At 36.8% G+C, this 13,399-nt stretch overlaps 1 protein-coding gene across 4 annotated transcripts in view; it reads right to left on the bottom strand.

The window, feature by feature from the left end:
• The window catches only part of DLGAP1 (DLG associated protein 1), a 440,736-nt gene that overhangs the window by 270,100 nt on the left and 157,237 nt on the right, over positions 1–13,399 (bottom strand). For all 4 annotated transcript variants that reach the window (XM_069779082.1, XM_069779083.1, XM_069779084.1 and 1 more), the window contains one exon: positions 8,535–8,645. The gene's annotated coding sequence lies outside the window, so the exon portion shown is untranslated. The remainder of the gene's footprint in view (positions 1–8,534; positions 8,646–13,399) is intronic.

The raw sequence follows: 13,399 nt of genomic DNA, 5'->3' as shown, positions 1-13,399 counted from the left end.
GCAAATAGTACTTGTACTGATTACAGATATGGTTTACAGGATGGGTGGCTTTTAGCTATGCAGACCCTAGGCAGTGAAACATAAAAAAGAAAGAAAATAGATCATTTCTGCAGTAAGGGCTGCAGTGTCCAGTGACAGCAAAATTACTGCTTGTACTGGTGCGTAACTGGGTGTTCAATATGTCTGTGTAGCCTCTAACTCAATGTAACTCTCACAGAGGTAAAAATTGAGCCAACCAGACTCACTCATTTAAGATCAAAGTTTTCCTGGTGAGAGACAATGGTCTGAAGTGAATTCTTTATATAGACAACATTACAGAAAACCAAGAAATGCTTAGCTAATGTCTCTATCTAGTCATATTTCAGGGCCTCCTCTGGTCTACACACTTAGATCACAGAAGGAGGTCCTGAAACATGACTGACCATTTCTGCTTTGGCAATCAAATCAGCTGCTGAAAGCCTAACAGAAACAAAGCTGTTGCTCAGCTGCTCCATGCCATCTATGTACACCAGCCTGGTCTTTCAGTCTTTTCCCTACCAGCAGCAGCAGAATGGAAGTGAAATAGCATCCTACTACTGTAACAGGAGTGAATCACAGTCACCTTATTAAACAGATGGAGTCTAAATACTTTAACAGCAAGCTCAAGCAGATCCTATTAGGTCAGGATATTTTTTAGCTATTCTCATGTACAAATAACTAAACATACTGACTTTGTGAACAAAAGAGGCCACTGGGACAATACAGTCTAACCTGCTGTGTAATATCAGACACCATCTCATACTACTCCACAGCGCCTTCAATCAAGCGCCATTTGTGAATCAAAAGTAGCATACTGCTTTTAGCTTTGCTGATTTTCTAGAGGAACCCAAGAGATCTTGGTGAATGTAATGAGTACATTTCAAGGATGTTTGAACATCTAATTCCCTAAATTGCTTCAGCAATCCTAGCTTTAATTCCAAATGAAATCTTTTAAGTTACAAGAATCCACAACACTTCTTGGTAAGTTGTTCCAATGTCTATTTACGTCTGTGTAAAAATATGCACTTTGCTTCCATTTCTAGATTTAACTTCCATGTAATTGATCTTTTTTGTCATCACTTGTGAGTCTCAGAAGTTCAGTATTTTGTTGCCTTCCACAGTGAGAAAATAATTTTCTGACTCGCCCCTCAAATACTGAACCAAACCAGCCATTATTTTTAGTCTCATTTGACCCTGTCTTGTAGCTTCTCCTAAAGTCTCTCCAGTTTTCAACTTTTCCAAATATGAGTACCCTAATGAAGTATGTCCTGGAGCGCTCATATTTGGAATAGAAAGGTGACCCTCTTGTACTTGTAAGCCTAAGTAGTTGTCGTGGTTTAACCCCAGCCAGCAACTAAGCACCACGCAGCCGCTCACTCACTCCCCCCCAATCCAGTGGGATGGGGGAGAAAATCAGGAAAAGAAGTAAAACTCGTGGGTTGAGATAAGAACGATTTAATAGAACAGAAAAGAAGAAACTAATAATGATAATGATAACACTAATAAAATGACAACAGTAGTAATAAAAGGATTGGAATGTACAAATGATGCGCAGGGCAATTGCTCACCACCTGCCGACCGACACCCAGCCAGTCCCCGAGCGGCGAATCCCTGCCCCCCACTTCCCAGTTCCTAAACTAGATGGGACGTCACATGGTATGGAATACCCTGTTGGCCAGTTTGGGTCAGGTGCCCTGGCTGGGCATGAGAAGCTGAAAAATCCTTGACTATAGTCTAAACACTACTGAGCAACAACTGAAAACATCAGTGTTATCAACATTCTTCACATACTAAACTCAAAACATAGCACTGTACCAGCTACTAGGAAGACAGTTAACTACATCCCAGCTGAAACCAGGACAGTAGTGCATTAACCTGCCACTTGCAGAATCCTGTTACAGCTGGTAACATACCACACCCTCAAAAACCTTTTCAGAATTTTGATATATGGGATCACATCCCCATTCTGTACTCCTTCATTCTTGTACTGCCTAATTGTTAACCATAATATTTGTCTATATTTATATCAATATAGGACATAGAGAATGATGCTTTACATACAAACTCACCCAAAATATCTAAGCAACTCATCCTCCTCAGTATCTATCACTTCACCAATTTTTGAATGATTTCCAGACTTTACTTTTGATGATTTTATATTTTCTTCCACTCCCTGAAATTGTCCTGATTTCCAGGATGTGCAAGATCTGAATTTTAGTTGTTGAAAGAACTTCCTAGCCAGCTCATAAAACTGAGGTACAATTTATTTCATTGTCCTGATTTCATAACACACTGAAATATTTCTTCCTATTTTTAAAATAAAAACAGTAAGATGAGTGTTTGCAGGAAATTTCTAGCCTACTTAAGCTTCATCAGTGTGCTCAGATAAATTCATGCTTTAAAAGCAAAGGCAATTCAGAAAGCTTCAGTGATATACATGATTATACATTTTGTTCTTGATGAATGACACTTTGTTAAACCATTTTCCTTGGTTTTTTTTCTTTGGTCTTGAGAACATAGTCACTGCATCCAACCATGACTGTGGTCTCTGTTGAGGATTCGTGTTCTGAATACCAGAATTCTTTGCCATGTCCCTACTGTGACCCACTACTGTCCTGCCCCTTCCCCAAATTATTAGCCAGCTTTTTAAACTGTGCCTGCAGCATGTAGAAAGAAGCTAAAAGAGCTGGCAGGAAAGGGCAACAAAACAAAGGATAAGTAGAAACTATACAATAGAAATCAAACAGATTGCAGAAACAGTTTAAAATAATAAACATATTGCAGAGAGAGTTTCACATAAAATAAGGCTTTCAGAAGAACATAATTTTGTATTACCCAGTGAGTTGGAAGAGGTTACTAATATATCTTGGCCAGACTTTCACTATTCAGTAAGGACAAATTTATTTTTTTATTTTGTACAGTGCAGGTTCCATCCCTGCAACACCGAACTATAAAGATTAACTGAATCAGATTTTTTATGATGTTATTGCTTTAGTTGTTATAATCATATAAAAATATAAAGACAGACCATATAAGGACAGATGTGCTTCCTATACTCCTTCCAGTGTGAGGATACACACTGAGCCCCTGATTCCATGAATCCATCAGGAGGTGGTGAGATATTTATCATTATGTCTATGTCTGCTTATGATGTGCAATGCAAACCTAAAAAAGACATTTATCTCTGCATCAGCAGCCTAAAACTGGTGCCAGTTCCATAGATCAGTTTGTTTCTAAGGTAGGTGAATTATTTCAGGGATATTTTATACCATGGGAGTAAATAGGATTTCCCACTGGGCTGAATTTGAAATTTTTTAGTGGAAGAGAATGACAGGAATACAAGAAATACTCCTTTTCTCAGAGTTAATGGTGTTAGTACTTCTGACCCACCATGCAAGCTTCTTACAGGCACCCACTTCCAATAGTGTGCACGTACAAAAATGGCCATGCTGGGTGAATTCAAAGGCTCATTGAGCCACTATCATAAACAACGGTGGAAAGAGGTGCCTAAAGAAGAGTACAGAAAAGCATAAAGTGGTTGAACAATTCTGGTATTTCCTGAGCTAGAGACGACCTCTTCTGAGGCTTGAAAGACCTTACAAGAGTGTTACCTATCTCTAATACTATGTCTCTTGGCCTCATGGCTGCCACTTAACAGTCATGCACTCAGAAGCAGGTCTATTTTGGCTGTGAATTTCACTCTAAGAAAAGAAAGTCACAAGGAAAGGCATTTTAAAATTAAAGGACTATTTAGCATTCCATAGGATTAACATAAAATAGGAAGAAAAGGTGTAATATATAATAAAGGACTAGACGCTTAAATATTTAGCCTCACTTCCTTACCTACCTTGTACAACCTCATACTTATCAAGGCAAGGGGAGGTGGGCCGGGAAGCAGGCAACGCTGCCTTGAAGTTACTTTCTCTCTTTTCCTGAGCCTGCTCCTCTGAGTTTACCAACCTATTTACTTTCTTATTTAAATAAAATGAAATAAAAAAAAATATTTAAAATAAATAATAATTATTTTAAAATTAAATAAAATATTCTGGTTTGGTACCTTGACATAGTTTATATAAAAGCATAAATAGGCACATTTCTTTACTACTTTCTGATTAAATCCTGCAGATGTAATGTAATCATGCTTTAAAGACAGTGTAATAAAATAATTAATCTGAAGGTTACAAAATTTCTCTCTTTATTTTTACAGAAGTTAAGGTCAGCCATAGAAAACAGAGCCTTCTGGTGCTGTGGGACAATTTCCTCCAATTTCCTATCTTCCAAAAAAAACCCCAACCCCAACCCCAAAATCAGTCTAGATGGCATAGGAAGCAGGAGCACACCTTCTTCTAGGATTCAGTCAATAAATATCTGGATGACACCAACTGTCAAAAGGCAGGAGATCAAAGGTGCATTTCTGAAAAATTTTGACACAAAAATGATTATAGCTGTGAGGAATCATTATCTATTTCTGCTAGGTGTGATGAAGTGAAATTTTATTCAGATTTATACAGAAAAAATGATGGCCTTAGCTACTTCAAATATCAACCTTCCTCTTTATTCTTTTTTTCCTCAGTTAAATATTTAACTTGTGTAAGCAAATTCATCACAGTTTTTTGTTACTCAAAGATAAGCCTCTATAGTTTCTAGTTATTAATGATTGTTTCCTTATTTATCAGTAGAAATGAACTTTTGATACAATATTTTACTCTATATCTCAGCACCTCTCTGTCTGCAGTTTTTTGATATTTTCTCCACCAATATACTATAACTCCATTTTCCCTTATGCCTGCACAGACCATGATTTTTCAGAGTTATTACATTATTGTTGTCACTACAGTACTCAAATCTAAGGCGTGTCCAGGAGTAATTTCAGCATCCAGCTCATCCCAAAATGTTATGGTTATTCCCTGGACTTCTAACTTGCCACTGGATGCAAAAATGCATTTGGCTCTTTACATATCATCAGGTCTCTCTTGCTGCCTACACACTGTTGCTTAAAAGAGTTATCCCTAGCTTTTATTTGATGTTTGGTTTTCCCATAAATAGAGAAGGAAGTAGAATATACAAAATGTATTTTAATTTCAAATTTCCTGCTCTATCTAACGGACAAGGCAATTCACCTGTCTATCTCATTGTCATTTAGGTTTCTTTTCTCTGATTCATAGGCTTTGTATATCCAATCAGGGAATTACCATTCAAGCTATAATAAAAAGTCTTGTCTAAATTTTTCTTTAAAAAACCGCAAACAAGTAATGATTGGTTTGCAGTTAGCACACGAAAGCTGGTTTTTTCTTTATATTTGATTACACTACCTTTGCCTCATATAAGCTTTTGTGCCTTCTCAGTGTACTTTGCCTGAGGCAATTCTTCTAATTTTTCTCATTACAGCTGTTACCTTCACACCAGCACTATTAGTAAAATTCCTTACATTTCCTCTTGTACTGCATCAAAGATCATCATATCTTTTAACTGGTAATTTGTTCTCTATGTCTTGTGTCCTTTTTCCCTAAGGAACAATATTTTGAAGAGCCTGAGACTGCTGCATAATTAGATCATACAGAGCATCCGCTATCCTATGTCCCAGTAAGTCAGGAAGACTTTAAGATTTAAATGTCTTTCATACATTCTCCCTGTAGAGGATTAATTACATTTCTTTTGTTAGGTCTCATTAAAGTTCAATTTATTCTGTGTCCCTAACACATTTCACATAGATTCTCCTTATCTGACTTTTTCAAAGCCTAATCATCTTCTCCCTGCTGATAAACATGTCTTGATTTAATGACATATTTAAGTTCCATGTGCATCTCCCTTGAACAAAATTCACAACAGAGTAACATACATTGATGATATATTCCTTATGAAAATAAATGGACCACACCCTGTTCTTTCTAATAAAGGTATCACTAGCCAAAATACCTTCTTCAGTGACATAATGTTTTCTTTGGTATTCCTTTGTTAAGAGACTTCTTATGCCCCACCTCACCTCCTTTTGCCCCAAGCGAAAAGTCCCCTTTACAGAAGGGCAATGAACTGATAGGAAGCTGCACAGAAACTGGTGTTTCTTCTGAGAAGCATCTATATCTTCATGGGAGTACTTAGTTTCTGTCATTTTGTCCATTCACATTATTCTAAAATGAATGGTATTTTTTTGTGTAGTGCTAACAGTGTTTTGGTCACGTTCATGCTGCCGTATCCCCCAGCATTCCCCTCAGCTTTCCATTTTTATGAGTAATCAATTAATTCTACAACAAACCAGTGTATTTACAATGAAAATCCCTCCCTTTTGCATTGTCCAATACAATCCTCCATATGGAAAGAATTCCCTGTTACACCTCTTCTACCAACACTCGGTGAAAGTCTCTATTCTGCCCTCCAAGTGATGGTGCCTTTGCTTCTAATGAGTAACCAGAGAGTTGCTATATTACGAAAAGTCATAAGAAGGATCAAATTTAATAATAGAACTAAATCACAAGTTTAAGTCTTAATCACAGAAAAGGAAACCACCAATCCTCAGGTGAACTTCAAGTAAAACTATAGGCAAAAAATGGTACATTAGATTGTTGTTGGAAAGCATCTGTCATGATGTGTGTGAACTGACAACATATATTTTGGCATTCCTAATTTTTGCAGCTGTAACTGCATGGCTTTATTAAAGTTCTTACTGCATCATTCTTAACTTCTTTGACCCTTCAAAAAGACACATGCCCAAATCCAGGTGCATATAACAGTCAAAGTTGAGTACAGTTGTAAGAAACTGAATACTGGGAATGCTGGATATAGTCATTTTACCCAAACCACAGGGAACTGAGGGGATAGAATTTTTTGTGTATGAAAACACATGGTAATTGATATAAGTAAAAGTATTACTGCAAAAACAGATTTCTAAGCTAAAAAACTGAGTTTTACTTGTGAAAATCACATCATTGCAAACATTATGTCACCATTTCAATGAATTTTTAGACATTTAGAGAACGCCAAACTGAGGCAAAGGTAGCTGAACTGACCTAATTAGTTTATATTGTCACAAAATACATGCTAGTTCCAAGTCCTATTCTGCAAAGAAAATACACCACTTTTTCTAATGTATATGTACCTTAGAAATATATACTTGTAATATATAAGTACATATATGTATGCTACATATGCAACATATGGAATCATATATACACACATATATATTATGTATAATAAATCATCATGGATACAGTTTTATAGTTATGGAAATGTTGCAGCAGCATTAGTATTTTCTCCTCTTATAGTAAGTTTACTAAAATACAAAGCATTTGTTACTGCTGGATGATTAGATAAATCTCTAATTCTAAGAAACTAAATTTTTTAAGTGAGATACCCATTGAAATTTTTTACGTAATGGGAAAACAATGAGTAAAGATTACTCTGGAGTGATACAAAGAATATTCCAGAGATGCAAAACATTTCATTCAATATCTTAAACTTAGGCTCCACTCACGGAAATTTACAAGTTGCAGTACAGTACCATACCTAACTAATCCTGATATACCCATAACCAATCATATAATTAATTAATATATTAATTTAACATTGTCATTAAATTGCTTGTTACTGAACTGTAAACAGTTGAATATAGCATAGTTCTAAGAGTTACTTTTAAAATCACATCAAATCACAAGCAGCATGACCACCATTATTAAAAGAAATATAAAGTAAAAATAGTCTCCCTGTTCCTAGTGCATGTATGTGTTAAGTCTATCATGTGGTAATAAAGAAACAGGATATGGAACTGTTGATTTTCATTTGTCTTGGTATGATTAGCTTTGTGAGAAACCTGTAGTTCATTATATGTAGACATTTCACTGCTATTCAATTTGTGTTCAAGAGGCCAGAATTGCTAGAGGTCAGCTTATCTTCAGTATGTCTATCAGGTCAGTAAGGTCCTGGCTTTTTGCAACTCTTAGTGTAAAAAAAAAAACCCAACCCAACCAACCAAAAAACCTGTGGAAACCGTGGAAGAGGAAGTTCTTTCCCTACCAGAGCTTCTCCAGGCCATTTGAATGTTGCTTCCAAGATGCTGCAACCACACCCCCATGCTGTCTTCTGTACTTAATTTTTGGCTCTGACCTCTCTCTTTCGTTATACTCCTCCAGGCCAAATCAATCCTTTCCTCTCATACTCTCTAAACTCACTCTACAGCTGTGGCACATCTAGCCCTATGGGGCTCTACTCAATATTTAAGTTTATGAGATACATTTTTATGTTCATGTCAGACTCATGAAAATCATTCACAACACTCAGAGGCACCTGATATTAACACTGCCTGCAGCCTGCAGACCTAGGTAAGTACAAAGATAGGTTATCATATGTATCATTTTCCAAGCTAAAATAGCAAGCTATCAGAACACCTTCATTTCCATTAAAGCAGTTCAGAATTTGCAATCATTTGGTTTCCTACCTTTTACAAGCAAATCTGGAGAAATTTGAATAAAAATGATGCAGAGACAGATCAAGGAGAATGATCAGAGCAAGAAGAAAGGACTCACCTCCTTTAGTCAGTTTTCCATTTTAGTTTGTTTCAATAGTTAAAGAGGGAAGAGATTTTTTGCTCACTCTTTAATTCAGATGTCAGTTCCAATCTTTGATGCTTGACTGTTCTGAAACACAATCAGAGTGTAGCAGTTAAAACTACTAGCCTGAAACAAGATAAAATTATTAACATGGCAAGCAGCTACATATTCATTAAAAATCACAGCAATATTGAGAGGATTTATATCAATGGTCTGTGGCAAAATTTTCACATGGTACCATAGTCTCCTCCTTGCAAGAAAAAAGCACAAAAAAAAGAATATTTAGATTGTAAAATGCTGCATTTGTGGTGCCATCTCACATGTTTTACTCTCCCTGCACAACACATGAAGAGTTTGTCAGTTCTTTCACAGAAAGATACAAAGACTAGTTACATGTGATTACCTCAGCAAACCTACTGACTCTCTGCAAGCTCACCTCTCCCCTAGTCTCATCCTTCTACAACCTTTTCTCACACTACATAAGCACCATGAAGTCCTGCTGCCTCTGTCTGGAAAAGCAGAGGAGAACAGTGAGAAAACTTGACCAACCACCCAGCTGTATACACAGTGCTTCCCCAGCAGCATTCGAAGGGTGGTGGGCAAAACTGCAATGGCAACTCACTGCACATTTAAATATATGAATTTTTAAAATTATATAAACTGAAAATACTTATTTCCAAGCCATTTTCTTTCTCTGGTAAGGAAAATGATATATATGTTTTTCCCTTCTCAGTTCTCCAGTACTACTTACTGAGACTAACAGAAACAAATGGCTTTCCTCTGTGCTCTATATTTGAGCTCTATGAGTCATCTCACTATTTCAAGTTTTGTTTCTCATCACTTAAAGGTCTAGCCTATTTTATTCTGCTTTTTTCATGTGAACAATTTGTTAAGTACAAGCCAGAATAAGCACAAACATTTTTTCTTGTAAATGCAGTTAACAGCTCCAATCAAACTCCTACTGAAAAGCATACTAAAAGACAGAAAAAATGTATGGCTAAGTGTGCTTTGATACTAGCCTCAGACTACACTGAAGTACAATCAGTACAACAGCTTGTTCGATGTGTTGAAAACTCCGAAGTTATTTTACTCTCTTGATGCTCGTTCAAAGAAACACCTTTACACAGACCACAGTTAACTATTGGGCACTAGCTGCCAGAAAAAGCAAGTACAAATTTTCAGAGCAAAAATAACCTGCAAATATTACAAACTCATGTTTTTAAAGTCACAAGAGTCCAACCTGATCAGAGAGTCTGATGTCTCATTTTCCACAGGCTAGAAAACTTTCTTAAGTGAAATCCTTTGGAAATGGGATGCACACCTCACTAAAGCATCACATTTTGGATTGAAGTTCTTCCAAATAACCACTAAGAGGACAGGAACAGCCTCTATACACAAGATAAGTTTATTTCTGGGAATTCCTTAACCTCAAAAGTCAAATTGATAAAGGCTGCAGCTTGCTTTTTGTTACTGTCTTTTTATTTAGTATGACACTGTTTCCAAGGTGAACTAAATTTTGACACTGGTTCAGAGTCTCTGAAATTAAACTAAAATAGAATCAGAATAGAAACACATTCCACTAGTATCCCAATGACAGCAATTTGTGTATAGCTGGCTTTGAGAGCCTGCCTCTCCCCAGAGGTATATAAGCATCTTTAGTGTATTTCTTCTTAAGTCTAAAACTAACTTTCCAGTACTTTCTGTACAGTTGGTCTTTCTTCTTTCTTGCTTGTGGAGGGCTTTGTGTCAGAAGGGGGGTGAAAAATATGTTTAAAGCAGGAAAATGTGATGGTATAACCATCAAATTGGTGGTGGGATCAAGAGAGAGGTACAGAACCAGAAATAGCTTTTAAATCACTCCAGAAATGCATAGATTTCCAGTTGACAGGATCTCTTTTGAGAGAGACTTTAATTTGACTACAATATTGACTACATCATAACCATTTCAGATTTTCCTTGAGAGTATAAAATTGACAGAGTATATTTAATTGTAACAAGTAAATCGGATTGATTTCTCAATGTAAGATCTCCTTAAGGAGCTTTCAAAGATAAATCTCTAAAGGATCAAATTGGGCAGATGTTTATGCAGAGCATTCAGTTGTAAGGACTTCTCTCAACCCACTGAAACTCCCATATTTGAAGATTTGCTTGAGAACCTTGCTGAAGCTGGGCTCAAAAGGATTTCTCTTGGCTGACAGCATTCAGCTGGATAAGAGAAATTTTAACTTTCAGATATATTTAGTGATGACAGAGGCAGTGAGGCCAGGCAGTGTAAAGGTATCATCCTGCATCACACAGGCGTTAAGTATATTGTGACCCACTGTCTAAAATGTAAAAGAGGAGACAAAATTTGAGAGGAACTTTCTGCAAACATACATTATACATATATATGATACAGTTTTCAGAGATGGTCATGGATTAGTGTGCTTCAAGCTCTGTACTACACATGGTACTATCCACATCAACAGCCCAAACTAAATCAAAATTGGTTTAATAGTTTTAAAATCTGTTTAATTCTTCATTCCTTTTGCTTTTGGTCCTTCTTATTTGTGTATGTCCACGCATGCCAGTCTTCTCTGTGCACTTTCCCTATTTTTTATTTTTTATTTAATCAGAGAGATACAACCAGAGAAGGTTCACAGAAGAGCAAGATGATGATGGGAGGTAGAGAATGACTTCTGCGTGAGGGACAAATGAATAGGGTAAGACTCTTCGGTCTATGAAGGAGAGAGCTGAATCATGGAAACATTATGAAAACATGACTGGCATGGAGAGGTTTAGTAAAGCTATTTTTTTCACTGCCTCATTCTGCTGAATGCAAGAACTAGAGGGCATCAAATGAAGCTGGTTAAGAATCACATTCGTAAAAAGGAAGAAAGCAGAACAAATGAAGAAAGGGAGGTGGCTCTTTCTGCAATGTGCAGTTGTGCTGTGGAACTCACTGCCACGGGAGGTCATGGACATCAACTCATGCCTTCAAGAGAAGGCTGGAGAGGTGTGGGAAAATTAAATCCCTTGAATTTAGCTAACTATACATGTGGAGAAACATCCAGCTCAGAAAGACCCACAGTTCAAGACAGCTGGAGGCTAAAAGCATGTTTGCCACGTTGTTATATACTTTCTTTTGGTCTCTGATGCATGAAACAGGACTTGGCACAAAAGGACTTTTGACTTTGATGTTGCAGCCATTTTTATAAACTTTTTATGGTGCAGCCAACAAGTTGTGCACATTGACATCCCCATCTGGCATACAGGAAAAAGAGGGTAATTGAATCAAAGGTGGACAGGATTAAAATGTTGCTTTTTTAGACTGATACATTTATAACACTTTGAATGACCTTCAACTGAAGTACAAAAGTACAAACTGTAGGGTATCTGATCCCTTTTGATTAGTTTCAGACTGTTGCTTTTCATGAAATAAGAGGACATTATGAATTGACTTTTCACTCAACAGACTGACCTGAAGCTGCTTCACAGCCTGCACTTGCCACCATAGCAGGAATCAGACCTATCTTAAACCCCCCAGTTTCTGGTCCAGTTTTAACACACAACAGTGACTCAAATTACCCAGGTATTGTATGGCAGATCATTTACAAAAAGCAGAGTCTCTGAAACCAGCTTTTAGGTGGCAAATGGTAACTTCACCACCACTATGTGGTTCTAGCTAGATTTGGTCAGAAAGACACCTGGAAAAAGTGCAATGAAGAACAGGAACAAAGAATAACCTGGAACAGGTGCCCAGGGAGGCTGTGGCATCTCCACCCTGGGAGATATCGAACACTCAGTTGAACGAGACACTCAGCAACTTGATGTGATTTTGATATTAGACCTGCATGAGCAGGGGCTTCAACTAGAAGACTGCCTATAATTCCTTTCTATGTAAATTATTCTGCGATTCTGTAATTCTAAGAAAAAGACCCTAATCATGTCTGTACCACTCCTATGCAAAACACCAATTCACAGTGTGACCATTGGCATTAAACTAAATTTCAATGCAAAAATGAAGGGCAAGTCTTCAAATGTTTTATTACATAGTAAGCCACTTGATTTCTCTTCTGCATGATGCATCTTTACATTCCTAGGGTTCTGTTGTCATGTGCCAGTTTTAACTAAGAAGATATACAGTAAAGGAGATGGATCAAATTTTTGCCTGATTTTTTTCTTTCCCATGTTTTTTTCCCACTTCTCATATTTTTATTAAGTAAAACATAGTGAAAGTGCATTACTCTCCATTTTTCTGTAAGCAATATCAGGATACCGACCTACTTTAACAGCCCAAATCTGTTCCATTACAAACATGTACTTAAAGGGGCTTTATATATAGTGCACCCTTTCAATGAGGGTACCTAGGGTGGCAAATGGCAGATAACCTCAGATGTCCAGAAGAGGCCTCTTTCAGAATGTGATTTAGTGCATATTAAGCCACTAGCATCAACAATTTTTAACTTTTTAAGCAGTAGGCAGGAACCTCATATATTTGCTATCCAAATTATAGCAAAATAGTAATAATTACAGAAATGAGGACTGCCTAGTAACTACTGGCAGATGAACTTCTAAAAATTTAATTAGAACTGTACAAGTGTAGTAGTAATGGGAATACTATAAAGCTTAGCAACAAGCACAAAATTCAACCTTCTTCCTATAAAGCCAGAAATGCAATATTACACACACTTATTCCACCTCATTTGTAAAATTAAGTCTCCCTCAGACAATTAAAAATCATGCTGAGTACTGATCCACAGTAAATTACAAATATAATTAAGTAAATAATAAGAAAGCCCGAGTCCCTACTTAAATACACTGCCAATTCAGCTAATCCAAGCACAGCAAATATTAATGCA

The sequence above is a fragment of the Haliaeetus albicilla genome, chromosome 3, assembly GCF_947461875.1.
Source record: "Haliaeetus albicilla chromosome 3, bHalAlb1.1, whole genome shotgun sequence".
NCBI classification, from domain to species: domain Eukaryota; kingdom Metazoa; phylum Chordata; class Aves; order Accipitriformes; family Accipitridae; genus Haliaeetus; species Haliaeetus albicilla.
Note: the sequence above shows the minus strand (reverse complement) of the source record. Positions and strands in the feature narration are given on the sequence as shown.